Raw genomic sequence first — 14,726 nt, forward strand, 5'->3', positions numbered from 1 at the left:
TAAATGGTCTAAACTATCTAATCAAAAGACTTAGATTGGCAGAATGGTTAAAAAACAAGAGCCACCACATGTTATTTAGAAAATAATTATCTTATAGGCAAAGACATCCACAGGCTGAAGGTAAAAGGATGGAAGAAAGACATACTATGCAAATGGAGACTGAAAGCAAGAATACCTACTGTCATATCTGGCAAAGTAGACTTCCAGCCAAAATTAATCAAAGAAGGACAATTCAAAGAGATAAAAAAGGATACTTCATACCGGTTAATAGAATCATCCAACAACAATAAATAGTGATTTTAAATATTTATTCCCTTATTTATGCATCCCCATAAATAAATGAACCCTATTTAATATAATGAATCAAATAGACACCAATACAATACTAGGTGATTTCAACATACTTCTCCCACCAATGGATAGGTTATCCAGTCATAAACTAAAGATGTTAGAACTAAAAAACACTATTAATCAAATGAACAAACAGACATCCATAGAATATTAAATCCATCAACCACTGAATTCACTTTTTTCTCAGCTAAACATGGAACTTTCTCTAAAATAGGCCAAAATATATTTTAGGGAACATTGAAAATTTGAGCAAATATAAAAATAGACATAATTCCTTGAATCTTCTTAGATCATAATTGAATGAAATTAGAAACCCATAACAGTATAAAACCATTTTAAAATCTGGAGATTAAATAATACACTTCTGAATGAGAAATGGGTCATAGAAGAAATCAGGGGAGAAGTAAAAAAATTCTTAAAAACAAATTTAAACAAGAGATAGAATATATTGAAATCTTTTTTAAAGTGTGAAAACAATTCAAGAGGACAGTTGCAGCATTAAGTACCTACATTAAAAAATAAAAATAAAAAAGACAACCAGGTACAGTGGCAGGAGGATCACAAGTTCAAGGCCAGCCTCAGCAACTTAATGAGATGCTGTCTCAGAAAATAAAACATCTGGGGGTAGAGCCCAGTGATAAATTACCCCTGGGTTCAATTCTCAGTACCATAAAAACATAATCAAATAAATAATCTAATGTTACACTTCAAGTCCCTGGAACAGACAGAATAAACTAAGTCCAAAATCAGTAGAAGATAGGAAGTAATTATGGTTGGAGACAAAACTAATAAAATTGAGAATAATAAATTATTTAAGAGATCATTGCAACAAAGAGTTGGTTGTTTGAAAAGATAAACAAGATTGATAAACCTGTAGCCAAACTAACCAAAAGAAAGAGCAGACCCAAATCAATAAAAATGGATATGAAAAAGGAGGTATCACCACAGACACTTCTGAAATCCAGAGGATCATTATAAACTATTCTGAAAATTTGTACTTTAATAAACTAAAAAATCTTGAAGATATGAACAAATTTCTAGACACATATGCCATGCCCAAATTGAACCAAGAGAATATAGAAAATCTAAACATACCAATATCAAGCAATGATATTGAAGCAGGAATTAAAAGTCTTCCAACAAAGAAAAGCTCAGGTCTAGCTGGATTCTCACCCAGGTTTTATAAGACTTTTTAAAAATATATATATTTTAGTTGCTGATGGACCTTTATTTATTTATTTATATGTGGTACTGAGAATCGAACCCAGTGCCTCACACATATGAGGCAAGTGTTCTACCACTGAGCCAGAACCCCAGCCTCTGTAAGATTTTTAAATAAGAACTAATTCCAATCCTCCTCAAGTTATTCCATGAAATAGAGTGTGGGGGGGGGGGGAAACATTCCCAAACTCATTCTCTGAAGCCAATATCACCCTGACCAAAACCTGACAAAGTCAGCAATAAAAGAAAACTGTAGACCTGTATTCCAGATGAAGAAAGATACAAAAATACTTAATAAAATATTGGCAAAATACATTTAAAAACACATCAAGAAGATCAATCATGGGCTGGGGATGTGGCTCAAGCAGTAGCGCGCTTGCCTGGCAGGCGTGCAGGCCGGGTTCGATCCTCAGCACCACATACAAACAAAGATGTTGTGTATGCCGAAAACTAAAAATAAATAAATAAATATTTAAAAAAATTCTCTCTCTCTCTCTCTCTCTCTCTCCACACTCTCTCTTTAAAAAAAAAAAAAAAAAAAAAAAAAAAGATCAATCATGATCAACTGGAGAACATACACCGAGCACGGAGCGGCCAAATTCCGGCTCCCAGAACTGCTCTGTCCCAGGGCTAAAGAATCCACGGAAACTGATTCTCTGTTCGGGTCCTGCTGAATACTGTGGAGGTAAATACCAACCGAGCCTTCATAGGCAGTGGCAACAGGACTGAGACGGGGCTTGTGAGGGCCGGTCAGGACTCACCCGTTGCTTTGGTCACCTGGCAAAGGGAACAAAATGCTGCCATTCGCATGGGATACCAACATGGCAGAGATCTGATGTCATCAGAAAGCAGCAGAGGAGAGAACTTCATGGATACCAGCGGCGACAGAAACAGTTGGTCTCCTGGTAAAGAAAGTGAGTCACAAACACCCCAGTCTCTCTCACTTTATCATCAAGCCAGAGGGGCAGAGCAGAGCCGCTGCCCGCGCCTGGAACAGGACCAGCGGCCCGCCGGCGTGACCCCAATTGGAGTAGGGGCAGAGCAGAGCCGCCACCCGCGCCCGCAAGGTAGGCGGACCTGCGACCGACCGGCAGAACAGGACCAGTGGTCCGCGGGCGTGGTAGGAGGGGCAGGGCAGAGCCGCCGCCCACGCCTGCAAGGTAGGCAGGCCTGCGACAGACCGGCGGATCAGGCCCAGCGGCCTGCCAGTGTGGTACACACGTCACCCCAACTGGAGTAGGGGTAGAACAGAGCCTTCGCCCGCACCAGGATCAGGCCCAGCGGCCCGCCGGTGTGGTAGTCACGTAACCCCAATTGGAGTAGGGGCAGAGCAGAGCCGCCAACCATGCCCGCAAGTTAGGCAGACCTGCGACCGACCGGCAGAAAAGGACCAGCGGTCCGCGGGCATGGTAGGAGGGGCAGGGCAGAGACGCCGCCCACGCCTGCAAGGTAGGCAGACCTGCAACAGACCGGCAGAACAGGCCCAGCGACCTGCCGGCGTGGTAGTCACGACACCCCAATTGGAGTAGGGGCAGAGCAGAGCCGCCACCCATTCCCGCAAGGTAGGCAGACCTGCGACCGACCGGTGGAACAGGCCCAGTGGCCGGCCGGGGTGATAGGCACGTCACCCCAATTGGAGTAGGAGCAGAGCAGAGCCTTCGCCCGCGCCCGGAACAGGCCCAGCGGTCCACGGGTGTGGTAGACAAGTCACACCAATTGGAGGAGGGGCAGAGCAGAGCCACCGCCCGTGCCTGCAAGGTAGGTAGACCTGCAACCGACCGGCGGATCAGGCCCCGTAGCCTGCCAGCATGGTACAAACATCACCCCAATTGGAGTAGGGGCAGAGCAGAGCTTTCGCCCGTGCCCGGGACAGGCCCAGCGGCCCGCCGGTGTGGTAGTCACGTCACCCCAATTGGAGTAGGGGCAGAGCAGAGCCGCTGCCCACGCCTGCAAGGTAGGCAGACCTGCGACTGACCGGCAGAACAGGCCCAGGGGTCCGTGGGCGTGGTAGACATGTCACACCAATTGGAGGAGGGGCAGAGCAGAGCCGCCACCCATGCCTGCAAGGTAGGCAGACTGCCGCCCAACCCTGCAAGGGAGACTTTTCAACTATACAAGAGCAATATAAATATATAGGGGGGAAAAATTTTTCAAAAACACAACAGTTTCACCAAGCAGAAAGAAATGCAAGCAATATGAAAAGACAAGGAAAGAAAGGACCACAAGCAATGCAGGTCAACTCAACTTTAGAAGAGGTAACAGCTGCAGCAGATGGAATGTAGATAAAGAATTCAGGATATACATGCTTCAGATGATCTGGAGTCTCAAGAAAGGCATTAGACAGCAAAATCAGACAATGAAAGATCACTTCGACAATGAATTACACAAACAAATCCAGGCAGTAAAAGACCAACTATACAGGGAGATAGAGGTTATAAAAAACAAACAAACAGAAATCCTAGAAATGCAGGAAGCAATAAACCAACTTAAAAACTCAATTGAGAATACTACCAGCAGAGTAGAACACTTAGAAGATAGAACATCAGACAATGAAGATAAAGTATTTCAACTTGAAAAGAACATAGACAGCTCAGCAAGACTGTTAAGAAACCATGAGCAGAACATCCAAGAAATATGGGATAACATAAAGAGACCAAACTTAAGAGTCATTGGGATACAGGAAGGTATAGAGCTCCAAACCAAAGGAATGAGAAATCTATTCAATGAAATAATACGAGAAAACTTCCCAGACTTGAAGAATGAGACAGAATCCCAAATCCTAGAAGCCTACCGGATGCCGAATGTGCAAAATCATAAGAGATCCCCACCTAGACACATTATAATGAAGATGCCCAACATACAGAATAAGGAGAGAATTTTAAAAGCTACAAGATTAAGGAAGCAGATTACATTTAGGGGTAAGCCAATCAGGATAACAGCTGATCGTTCAACACAGACTCTGAAAGCTAGAAGATCCTGGAATAACATATTTCAAACACTGAAAGAAAATGGGTTCCAACCAAGAATTGTGTATCCAGCGAAATTAAGCTTCAGGATGGAAGATGAAATTAAAACCTTCCACGATAAACAAAAGTTAAAAGAATTTGCAGCTAGAAAACCATCTCTTCAAAACATCCTCGGCAAAACATTACAGGAAGAGGAAATGGAAAATAACAATGAAAACCAACAGTGGGAGGTAGGACAGTAAAGGGGGGAAAATAATCAAAGAGGAAAACAAACCATGTTTAGTAACATAAATAAACAAATATGGCTGGAAGAACAACCCATATCTCAATAATAACCCTAAATGTTAATGGCTTAAACTCACCAATTAAGAGACACAGGCTAGTAGAATGGATCACAAAACAAGACCCAACAATATGCTGCCTACAGGAGACGCATTTGATAGGAAAAGACATACATAGGCTGAAGGTGAAAGGTTGGGAAAAATCATATCACTCATATGGACTTCGGAAACAAGCAGGAGTATCCATACTCATATCAAATAAAATAGATTTCAAGCCAAAGTTAATCAAAAGGGATAAAGAGGGACACTACATACTGCTCAAGGGAACCATACACCAACAAGACATAACAATCATAAATATATATGCCCCAAACAATGGTGCAGCTATGTTCATCAAACAAACTCTTCTCAAGTTCAAGAGTCTAATAGACCACCATACAATAATCATGGGAGACTTCAACATACCTCTCTCACCACTGGACAGATCTTCCAAACAAAAGTTGAATAAGGAAACTATAGAACTCAATAACGCAATTAATAACCTAGACTTAATTGACATATATAGAATATACCACTCAACATCAAGCAGTTACACTTTTTTCTCAGTAGCACATGAATCCTTCTTAAAAATAGATCATATATTATGTCACAGGGCAACTCTTAGACAATATATAGGAGTAGAGATAATATCATGCATCTTATCTGATCATAATGGAATGAAACTGAAAATCAATGATAAAGGAAGGAAGGAAAAATCATGCATCACTTGGAGAATGAACAATAGGTTACTGAATGATCAATGGGTTATACAAGACATCAAGGAGGAAATTAAAAAATTCTTAGAGATAAATGAAAACACAGACACAACATATCGGAATCTATGGGACACATTGAAAGCAGTTCTAAGAGGAAAATTCATTGCTTGGAGTTCATTCCTTAAAAAAAGGAAAAACCAACAAATAAATGATCTCATACTTCATCTCAAAATCCTAGAAAAAGAAGAGCAAAACAACAGCAAAAGAAGTAGAAGACAAGAAATAATTAAAATCAGAGCTGAAATTAATGAAATCGAAACAAAAGAAACAATTGAAAAAATTGACAAAACTAAAAGTTGGTTCTTTGCAAAAATAAATAAAATCGACAGACCCTTAGCCATGCTAACGAAGAGAAGAAGAGAGAGAACTCAAATTACTAGCATACGGGATGAAAAAGGCAATATCACAACAGACACTTCAGAAATACAGAAGATAATCAGAAATTATTTTGAATCCTTATACTCCAATAAATTAGAAGATAGTGAAGGCATCGATAAATTTCTTAAGTCATATGATCTGCCCAGATTGAGTCAGGAGGATATAGACAACCTAAACGGACCAATATCAATTGAGGAAATAGAAGAAGACATCAAAATACTACCAACTAAGAAAAGCCCAGGACCAGATGGGTATACAGCAGAGTTTTACAAAACCTTTAAGGAGGAACTAATACCAATACTTTTCAAGCTACTTCAGGAAATAGAAAAAGAGGGAGAACTTCCAAATTCATTCTACGAGGCCAACATCACCCTGATACCTAAACCAGACAAAGACATTTCAAAGAAAGAAAACTACAGACCAATATCTCTAATGAACCTAGATGCAAAAATCCTCAATAAAATTCTGGCAAATCGGATACAAAAACATATCAAAAAAATTGTGCACCATGATCAAGTAGGATTCATCCCTGGGATGCAAGGCTGGTTCAATATACAGAAATCAATAAATGTTATTCATCACATCAATAGACTTAAAAATAGGAACCATATGATCATCTCGATAGATGCGGAAAAAGCATTCAACAAAGTACAGCATCCCTTTATGTTCAAAACTCTAGAGAAACTAGGGATAACAGGAACATACCTCAATATTGTAAAAGCTATCTATGCTAAGCCTCAGGCTAGCATCATTCTGAATGGAGAAAAATTGAAGGCATTCCCTCTAAAATCTGAAACAAGACAGGGATGCCCTCTCTCACCACTTCTGTTCAACATAGTTCTCGAAACACTGGCCAGAGCAATTAGGCAGATGAAAGAAATTAAAGGCATAAAAATAGGAAAAGAAGAACTTAAATTATCACTATTTTCAGTTGACATGATTCTATACCTAGCAGACCCAAAAGGGTCTACAAAGAAACTATTAGAGCTAATAAATGAATTCAGCAAAGTGGCAGGATATAAAATCAACATGCATAAATCAAAGGCATTCCTGTATATCAGTGACAAATCCTCTGAAATGGAAATGAGGACAACCACTCCATTCACAATATCCTCAAAAAAAATAAAATACTTGGGAATCAACCTAACAAAAGAGGTGAATGTCTTATACAATGAAAACTACAGAACCCTAAAGAGAGAAATAGAAGAAGATCTTAGAAGATGGAAAAATATACCCTGTACATGGATAGGCAGAACTAACATCATCAAAATGGCGATATTACCAAAAGTTCTCTATAGGTTTAATGCAATGCCAATCAAAATACCAACGGCATTTCTTGTAGAAATAGAGAAAGCAATCATGAAATTCATATGGAAAAATAAAAGACCCAGAATAGCAAAAACAATGCTAAGCAGGAAGTGTGAATCAGGCGGGATAGCGATACCAGACTTCAAACTATACTACAGAGCAATAGTAACAAAAACAGCATGGTACTGGTACCAAAACAGGCGGGTGGACCAATGGTACAGAATAGAGGACACAGAAACCAATCCACAAAACTACAACTATCTTATATTTGATAAAGGGGCTAAAAGCATGCAATGGAGGAAGGATAGCATCTTCAACAAATGGTGCTGGGAAAACTGGAAATCCATATGCAACAAAATGAAACTGAATCCCTTTCTCTCGCCATGCACAAAAGTTAATTCAAAATGGATCAAGGAGCTTGATATCAAATCAGAGACACGCCATCTGATAGAAGAAAAAGTTGGCTACGATCTACATACTGTGTGGTTGGGCTCCAAATTCCTCATTAGGACACCCATAGCACAAAAGTTAATAACTAGAATCAACAAATGGGACTTACTCAAACTAAAAAGTTTTTTCTCAGCAAGAGAAACAATAAGAGAGGTAAATAGGGAGCCTACATCCTGGGAACAAATCTTTATTCCTCACACTTCAGATAGAGCCCTAATATCCAGAGTATACAAAGAACTCAAAAAATTAGACAATAAGATAACAAATAACCCAATCAACAAATGGGCCAAGGACCTGAACAGACACTTCTCAGAGGAGGACATACAATCAATCAACAAGTACATGAAAAAATGCTCCCCATCTCTAGCAGTCAGAGAAATGCAAATCAAAACCACCCTAAGATACCATCTCACTCCAGTAAGATTGGCAGCCATTATGAAGTCAAACAGCAACAAGTGCTGGCGAGGATGTGGGGAAAAGGGTACACTTGTACATTGCTGGTGGGACTGCAAATTGGTGCAGCCAATTTGGAAAGCAGTATGGAGATTTCTTGGAAAGCTGGGAATGGAACCACCATTTGACCCAGCTATTCCCCTTCTCGGTCTATTCCCTAAAGACCTAAAAAGAGCATGCTACAGGGACACTGCTACATCGATGTTCATAGCAGCACAATTCACAATAGCTAGACTGTGGAACCAACCTAGATGCCCTTCAATAGATGAATGGATAAAAAAATGTGGCATTTATACACAATGGAGTATTACTCTGCATTAAAAAATGACAAAATCATAGAATTTGCAGGGAAATGGATGGCATTAGAGCAGATTATGCTAAGTGAAGCTAGCCAATCCCTAAAAAACAAATGCTAAATGTCTTCTTTGATATGAGGAGAGTAACTGGGAACAGAGTAGGGAGGAAGAGCATGAGAAGAAGATTAACATTAAACAGGGATGAGAGGTGGGAGGGAAAGGGAGAGAGAAGGGAAATTGCATGGAAATGGAAGGAGACCCTCAGGGTTATACAAAATTACATACAAGAGGAAGTGAGGGGAAAGGGCAAAATAATACAAGGGGGAGAAATGAATGACAGTAGAGGGGGTAGAGAGAGAAGAGGGGAGGGGAGGGGAGGAGAGGGGGGATAGTAGAGAATAGGAAAGGCAGCAGAATACAACAGACACTAGTATGGCAACATGTAAATCAATGGATGTGTAACTGATATGATTCTGCAATCTGTATACGGGGTAAAAATGGGAGTTCATAACCCACTTGAATCAAAGTGTGAAATATGATATGTCAAGAACTATGTAATGTTTTGAACAACCAACAATAAAAAATTAAAAAAAAAAATCATGATCAACTGGGTTTTACTCCCAGATGCAAGTTTGATTCAACACACTCAAATCAATAAATGTACTTCACCACATAAATAGAGCTAAGGACAGGAATCACATGATCATCTCTATAGATAGAGAAAAAGCATTCAAGAAAATTAAGCACCTATACATGTTAAAAATGCTTGAGAAACTAGGGATCGAAAGACCTTACCTCAACATTATAAAGGCTATATTTGACAAATCCAAGGCCAGAATCATACTGAATGCAGAAAAACTTGAAAGTATTTCCTCTAAAATCAGGAACAAGACAAGGATGCCCATGTTCATATTCTACACAGTTCTTGAAACTGTAGGCAGAAGAAACAGGCAAGGAAAGAAAATTAAAGAGATACACATAGGAAAAGAAGTAGTCAAATTATTTCTGTTTGCTAATGACATGATCTTATATCTAGATGATCCATAAAACTTCCTTCAAGAGACTTCCAGAGTTGATAAACAAATCCATCAAAGAGAGAGTGTACAAAATCAATATGCACAAATCAATACCTTTCCTATGCTCCAATAATGAATATGATGAGAAAGAAATTATGGAAACTATTCCATTCACAATAACCTAAAAAAAAGTACTTGGTAATAAATCTGACCAAGGGGTCGAAAGACCTCTACAATGAAAACTATAGAACAGTGAAGAAAGAAATCAAAGAAAACCTTTGAAGATGGAAAGACCTCCCAGGTTCCTAGATAGGCAGAAATTATTGTCAAAATGGCCACACTACGGACTGGGGATGTGGCTCAAGTGGTAGCGCACTCGCCTGGCATGCGTGTGGCCCGGGTTCAATCCTCAGCACCACATACAAACAAAGATGTTGTGTCCGCCGAGAACTAAAAAATAAATATTAAAATTCTCTCTCTCTCTCTCTCTCTCTCTCTCTCTCTAAACAAAAAAAATGGCCATACTACCAAAACATATCCTTCTCAGCACTAGAAAAAGACCATTTTAAAATTCATTTGGAAGTATAAAAGGCCGAGAATAGTCAAAGTCATTCAGAGCAGGAAGAGAGATGCTGGCAGCACAACAATAGCAGAATCTCAAATTATCCTACAGAGTTGTAGTAACAAAAGCAGTATGGTATTGGCATCAATACAGACATGAATACCAATGCAATATAGAAGGCACAGACAAAAACTCACATAATACTGATACTCAACAAAAGTGTCCAAAACATACACTGGAGAAAAGAGCCTTCCTAACAAATGGTGCTGGGAAAACTGAATATTCATTGAGTAGAAGAATGAGACTAGACCCTTATCTCTCACCCTGTAAAAGAGACAAATCAAAGTAAATCAAACACTTAGTAATTAAACTAGAAGTTTTGCAATTGCTACAAGAAAACACAGGGTCAACACAACAACATATTGGTAAAGGCACCCACTTCCTTAGCCACACCCCTAAAGCTCTAGAAATAAAGCCAAGAGTCAATAAGTGTGACATCATCAAATTAAAAACTTTTGCACAGCACAGGAAACAAGAGCAAAAGAACCTATAGGATGGGAGAAAATCATTACCACCTACTCGCCTGAAGGGGATTAATATTCAGTATATATAGAGAGAAATAAAAAAATAACATCTCAGAAGCAAATAATAAATGGGCAAAAAAACTAATCAGATATTTTTCATAAGAAGAAATATAAATGGCCAAAAAATACATGAAAAAAATGTTCAACATCCCTAGCAGTCAGGAAAATGCAAATCAAAACTATATTGAAATTATATCTCCAGTCAGAATGGCAATCGTCAAGACTACAAACAATAATAAATGTTGGTGAGGATGCAGGGGAAAAGATACAGTCATACAGTCCCATACAAGTACTGTTGGTAGAACTGCAAATTAGTATGACTACTTTGGGAAGTAGTATAGAGATTTCACCAAAAAAAAAAAAAAAAAAATCCTAGGAATGAAATCATCATATGACCAAGATATCCCATTCCTTGGTGTTTATGCAAAAGAATTAAAATCATCATACTATAGTGATACAGGCACATTAATGTCTACAGCAGCACAATTCATAATAGCCAGGTTATGGAACCAGCCCAGGTGCCTGTCAGCAGATGAATGGGAAAGGAAAATGTGGTGTGTATGTACACAATGGAGTTCTACTCATCTATAAAGAAAGAAATTATGACATTTGCTGTTAAATGGATAGAATTGGAGAACATCAGGTTAAGTGAAATAAACCAGACTCAGAGAGTCAAGGGTCAAAAGTTTTCTCTCATAGGTGGAAGCTGGAGCAAAGTAAGCAGGGGTACCCCATAAACATAGAAGGAAGGTGGAGTAGAGGAAGGGAGAGGCAAGAAAGTACAGGAAAAGGGAGGAGCTGTGGGATGAAGTTGACAGAATCAGGCTATATACATATATGAATATACCACAGTGAATCCCACCTTGATGTGTACCTACAAAATAACAATTAAACAAAACAATAAATGAACAGAAGAAAGATGGGTAGACTAGAGTAAGGGATTGGGGGAGGGAGAAAGGGAGGGAAATTCCTGGGGACTGAAATGGAGTAAATTATATTTCATGCATGTATGATGATGTCAGAATGAACTCAACTATTTTGTGTAACTCTAATGCACTAATAAAAACATTTTTATGTAAAATGACAAAACAGTTGTTGAAAACATACTTTAAAAAATAAACCAAAACCAATTTTTTAAACACCCAAAAGAGCAATAAAGTTCAAAAATAATAAATCAGTTTTATAATACAGAACATCAAACTGGCCTTTCAAGAAAATGTTTAAATCAATGTTAGATACAATCAATAATTAAAAGATTATTAATTTTTTACCAATAAGAATATTAGTTTTAGGCCTGCATATTTTTCTGATGTCTATGACTTTAAAATATCATAGTTACAGAAGTTGGTGACCCTAAGGCAAAGGATCCAAGTGAATTCCTGGATGAATTACATTGAAATCAAGTTCTAAATAGTGTCCCGATATAGTCACCTCCTATTGACTTGGCACCTAGGTCAATACCTTCCAAAGCAGATTCACCCCCCTCCAAAAAACGCCCCCCCCCACACACACACATACACACACAGACCCACAAATTTATATTGCTAATTCATTTAAAATATTGTGCATCTGATGATATAAGTAGAACAGAAATGAGTTAGAAGTGTAGTAAGTAGCCATCAGAACTGGTAAGAATGAAGAAGATCTAGGCTTGAGGCTCTGCAGGGAGGAAAACTAAAGAGGTTTGGTGGGGACATTGCTGCCCACTCACTGACTCCTGAGATGAACATTCAATCCTGCCACCACCATCACCACCGATACTAACTTCTGCATTCCTGATCTCTCACCCCAAAGTAAATGGGAGACATTTAACTGAAGTGGCCTGAAGACAATTGCTCACAATTGTTGCAACAGAGTCTGAGAAAGGAAAGATCCAGTGGCTGTACTTAGCTTCTCTGACTGCAAAGGGGCTCTTCTACATAGAATCACAACAGAAGGATTTCTGATGAGTTGACAAGAAAAATGGAAAAAATCCACTCCAAGAGAATCCTGGAAGAACTGTGATGTGGTACATAGCTACAAAGAGAGAATAGCCAGTTACTAGAATGTATTGTATTATTTGTTTACTTTTGTTTCTTCCACTAAATATGAGCTCCTTGAGGGTATCTGCTATATTTTAATCACATGAGTGTCTCTAAAGCTTGGTAGAGTCAGACATTCCCAATGTTTATTGAATGAAGAGAGAAATGAATGAATGTAACTAATCATTCTTACCTCACACTAGCAGTAGGTCTGGGGTGTGCTGATGTTATCTAATTACCTTATAAGTTAGAAGGATAGTAGGCAATTACCTATTAGTTAAAAGGATTAATAAGCCTGGAGTGGCCTAAAGATACATTATTTTCTAAGTTTCCCATGAATTGATTGCCCAGCACAGAGAGTAAACCTTGAAAATCATAAAGCATTTTGAAATATTTTATGATAATAACTCTCTCTTCTATGACAGGACAGAAACTCTGGGATGTGAGCCTAAAAATTTAGATATGGAGGAATAAGGATCAATGAGAGCCTCTCAGACCAGGAGCCATCTGGAAAATATATGGATCTTCTTTCATTTCTAGAGCCTGCTTCTTGTTACTCTTTTCTAAATGATCCATCCTACTTGTGTCAGAGATGGCTCTTTGAGAAAAATTAATGATTGATCCCCCAAAAATGATTCATTACACATTCAAACCAATAATTCTGATTAGAATGTGACTAATTACCTTTCTTGTCTTCCAAAGAAAATCCAGGACACATGAATTGAACTTTTGGGGGTCAAAAAAAAGCAAAATCCATGACTTTACAAATTCATCTCAGAAAATTTTCTGCATGTTATGATTAGATGTTTTCAAATATTTCATCATTCAGGATTAGACAGACTGAAAATAAGTATTCATGAGAGGCTGCAGGGTCATCTTTAGGGACATTGAAAAGGGTATCTATTTGTTACTCAAAGGTGTTTGTAGAGAAGATGCATAATTCATTAAACAAAGTAATTTGCAAATCATATTAGCTTAAACCTCTAGAATTTTAGGAATAATGTAGAAGTGCTTCCAATACAGGAAAGTATGAATTTATCTTGATTTTTTGCTGTAGTCAAAATCCACATAAAAATGCAGGATGTTTAGAGAATACAACTACCTACACAGTCCATGCAGCTTAACTACTGAACATATTCCAGCACACAGAGATAGCCTAGGAAACATATTCATTAGTCTTTTATTCTAAAATACTTTCTACTAAGCTTCCTACTGAATTCCAGTAGCTCTTTGCAGCTAAGAAGCAGAACAAAGCAAAAGTCTCAAAAATAAGGTGAACAATTTGTACTTTCAGTCCTATCTTGTGCTTTCATTAATTTTGTACAGAAAATAGGTTATCTACCCCAAATTGAATGGTAAGACTTCATAATTTTCTTCATGACCAAAAGGAAATAGAAGCTTGAAGAAATATGTTACACGGGATTCACTGTCTGCTTAAAGAGTCTACTTCTAGCTCTGTCCAAGTAGAAGAGTTTAGGTCAGCTAGCTTCAAACTCTGACTCAAGCATGACATGAGGATTCTCTTAGTGCTAAGAAAGAGAGAAAGGAAGACGTGGGCCGAGGGTGAAACCGGGCAGCTGGATGTCTATTAAGGACTGAGTTTAAAGAGACAGGCACCCAGTGAAACCGTGACTCAAAGAAGCTGTCTATATCTCTTCTTATTTTATCCACTTTCCCTGTTCCTGAAACTGGATTGTAGCTATCGGAAGGTTTTTCAGCCAACACCGAAAGTCATAGTAAGACAAGAAGTGGAGGCAGCAAGGAGACTCAACTCTTCCAATTATTCTCCTTTATAGCTTTGCTACAAAGGGGAGCAGAAAATGGGCGTTTTAAATAAGGCACATGGAAAGTCTCATTTTTTATTTTTAAAAGAAGAAAAAGAGATTATTGGTGTGGTGGATGTCCTTGAGCAGGCAAGAGGAAATGCAATCCAAAATACAAGTGGAGATGTTGGCTGGAGCTATAAACACAGACAATTCATCCACGGAAGCAGGAGTGGGGGAAAGAAGGGGACCTCTTTGGAA

The sequence above is a fragment of the Marmota flaviventris genome, chromosome 12 (assembly GCF_047511675.1).
Source record: "Marmota flaviventris isolate mMarFla1 chromosome 12, mMarFla1.hap1, whole genome shotgun sequence".
Lineage (NCBI taxonomy): Eukaryota > Metazoa > Chordata > Mammalia > Rodentia > Sciuridae > Marmota > Marmota flaviventris.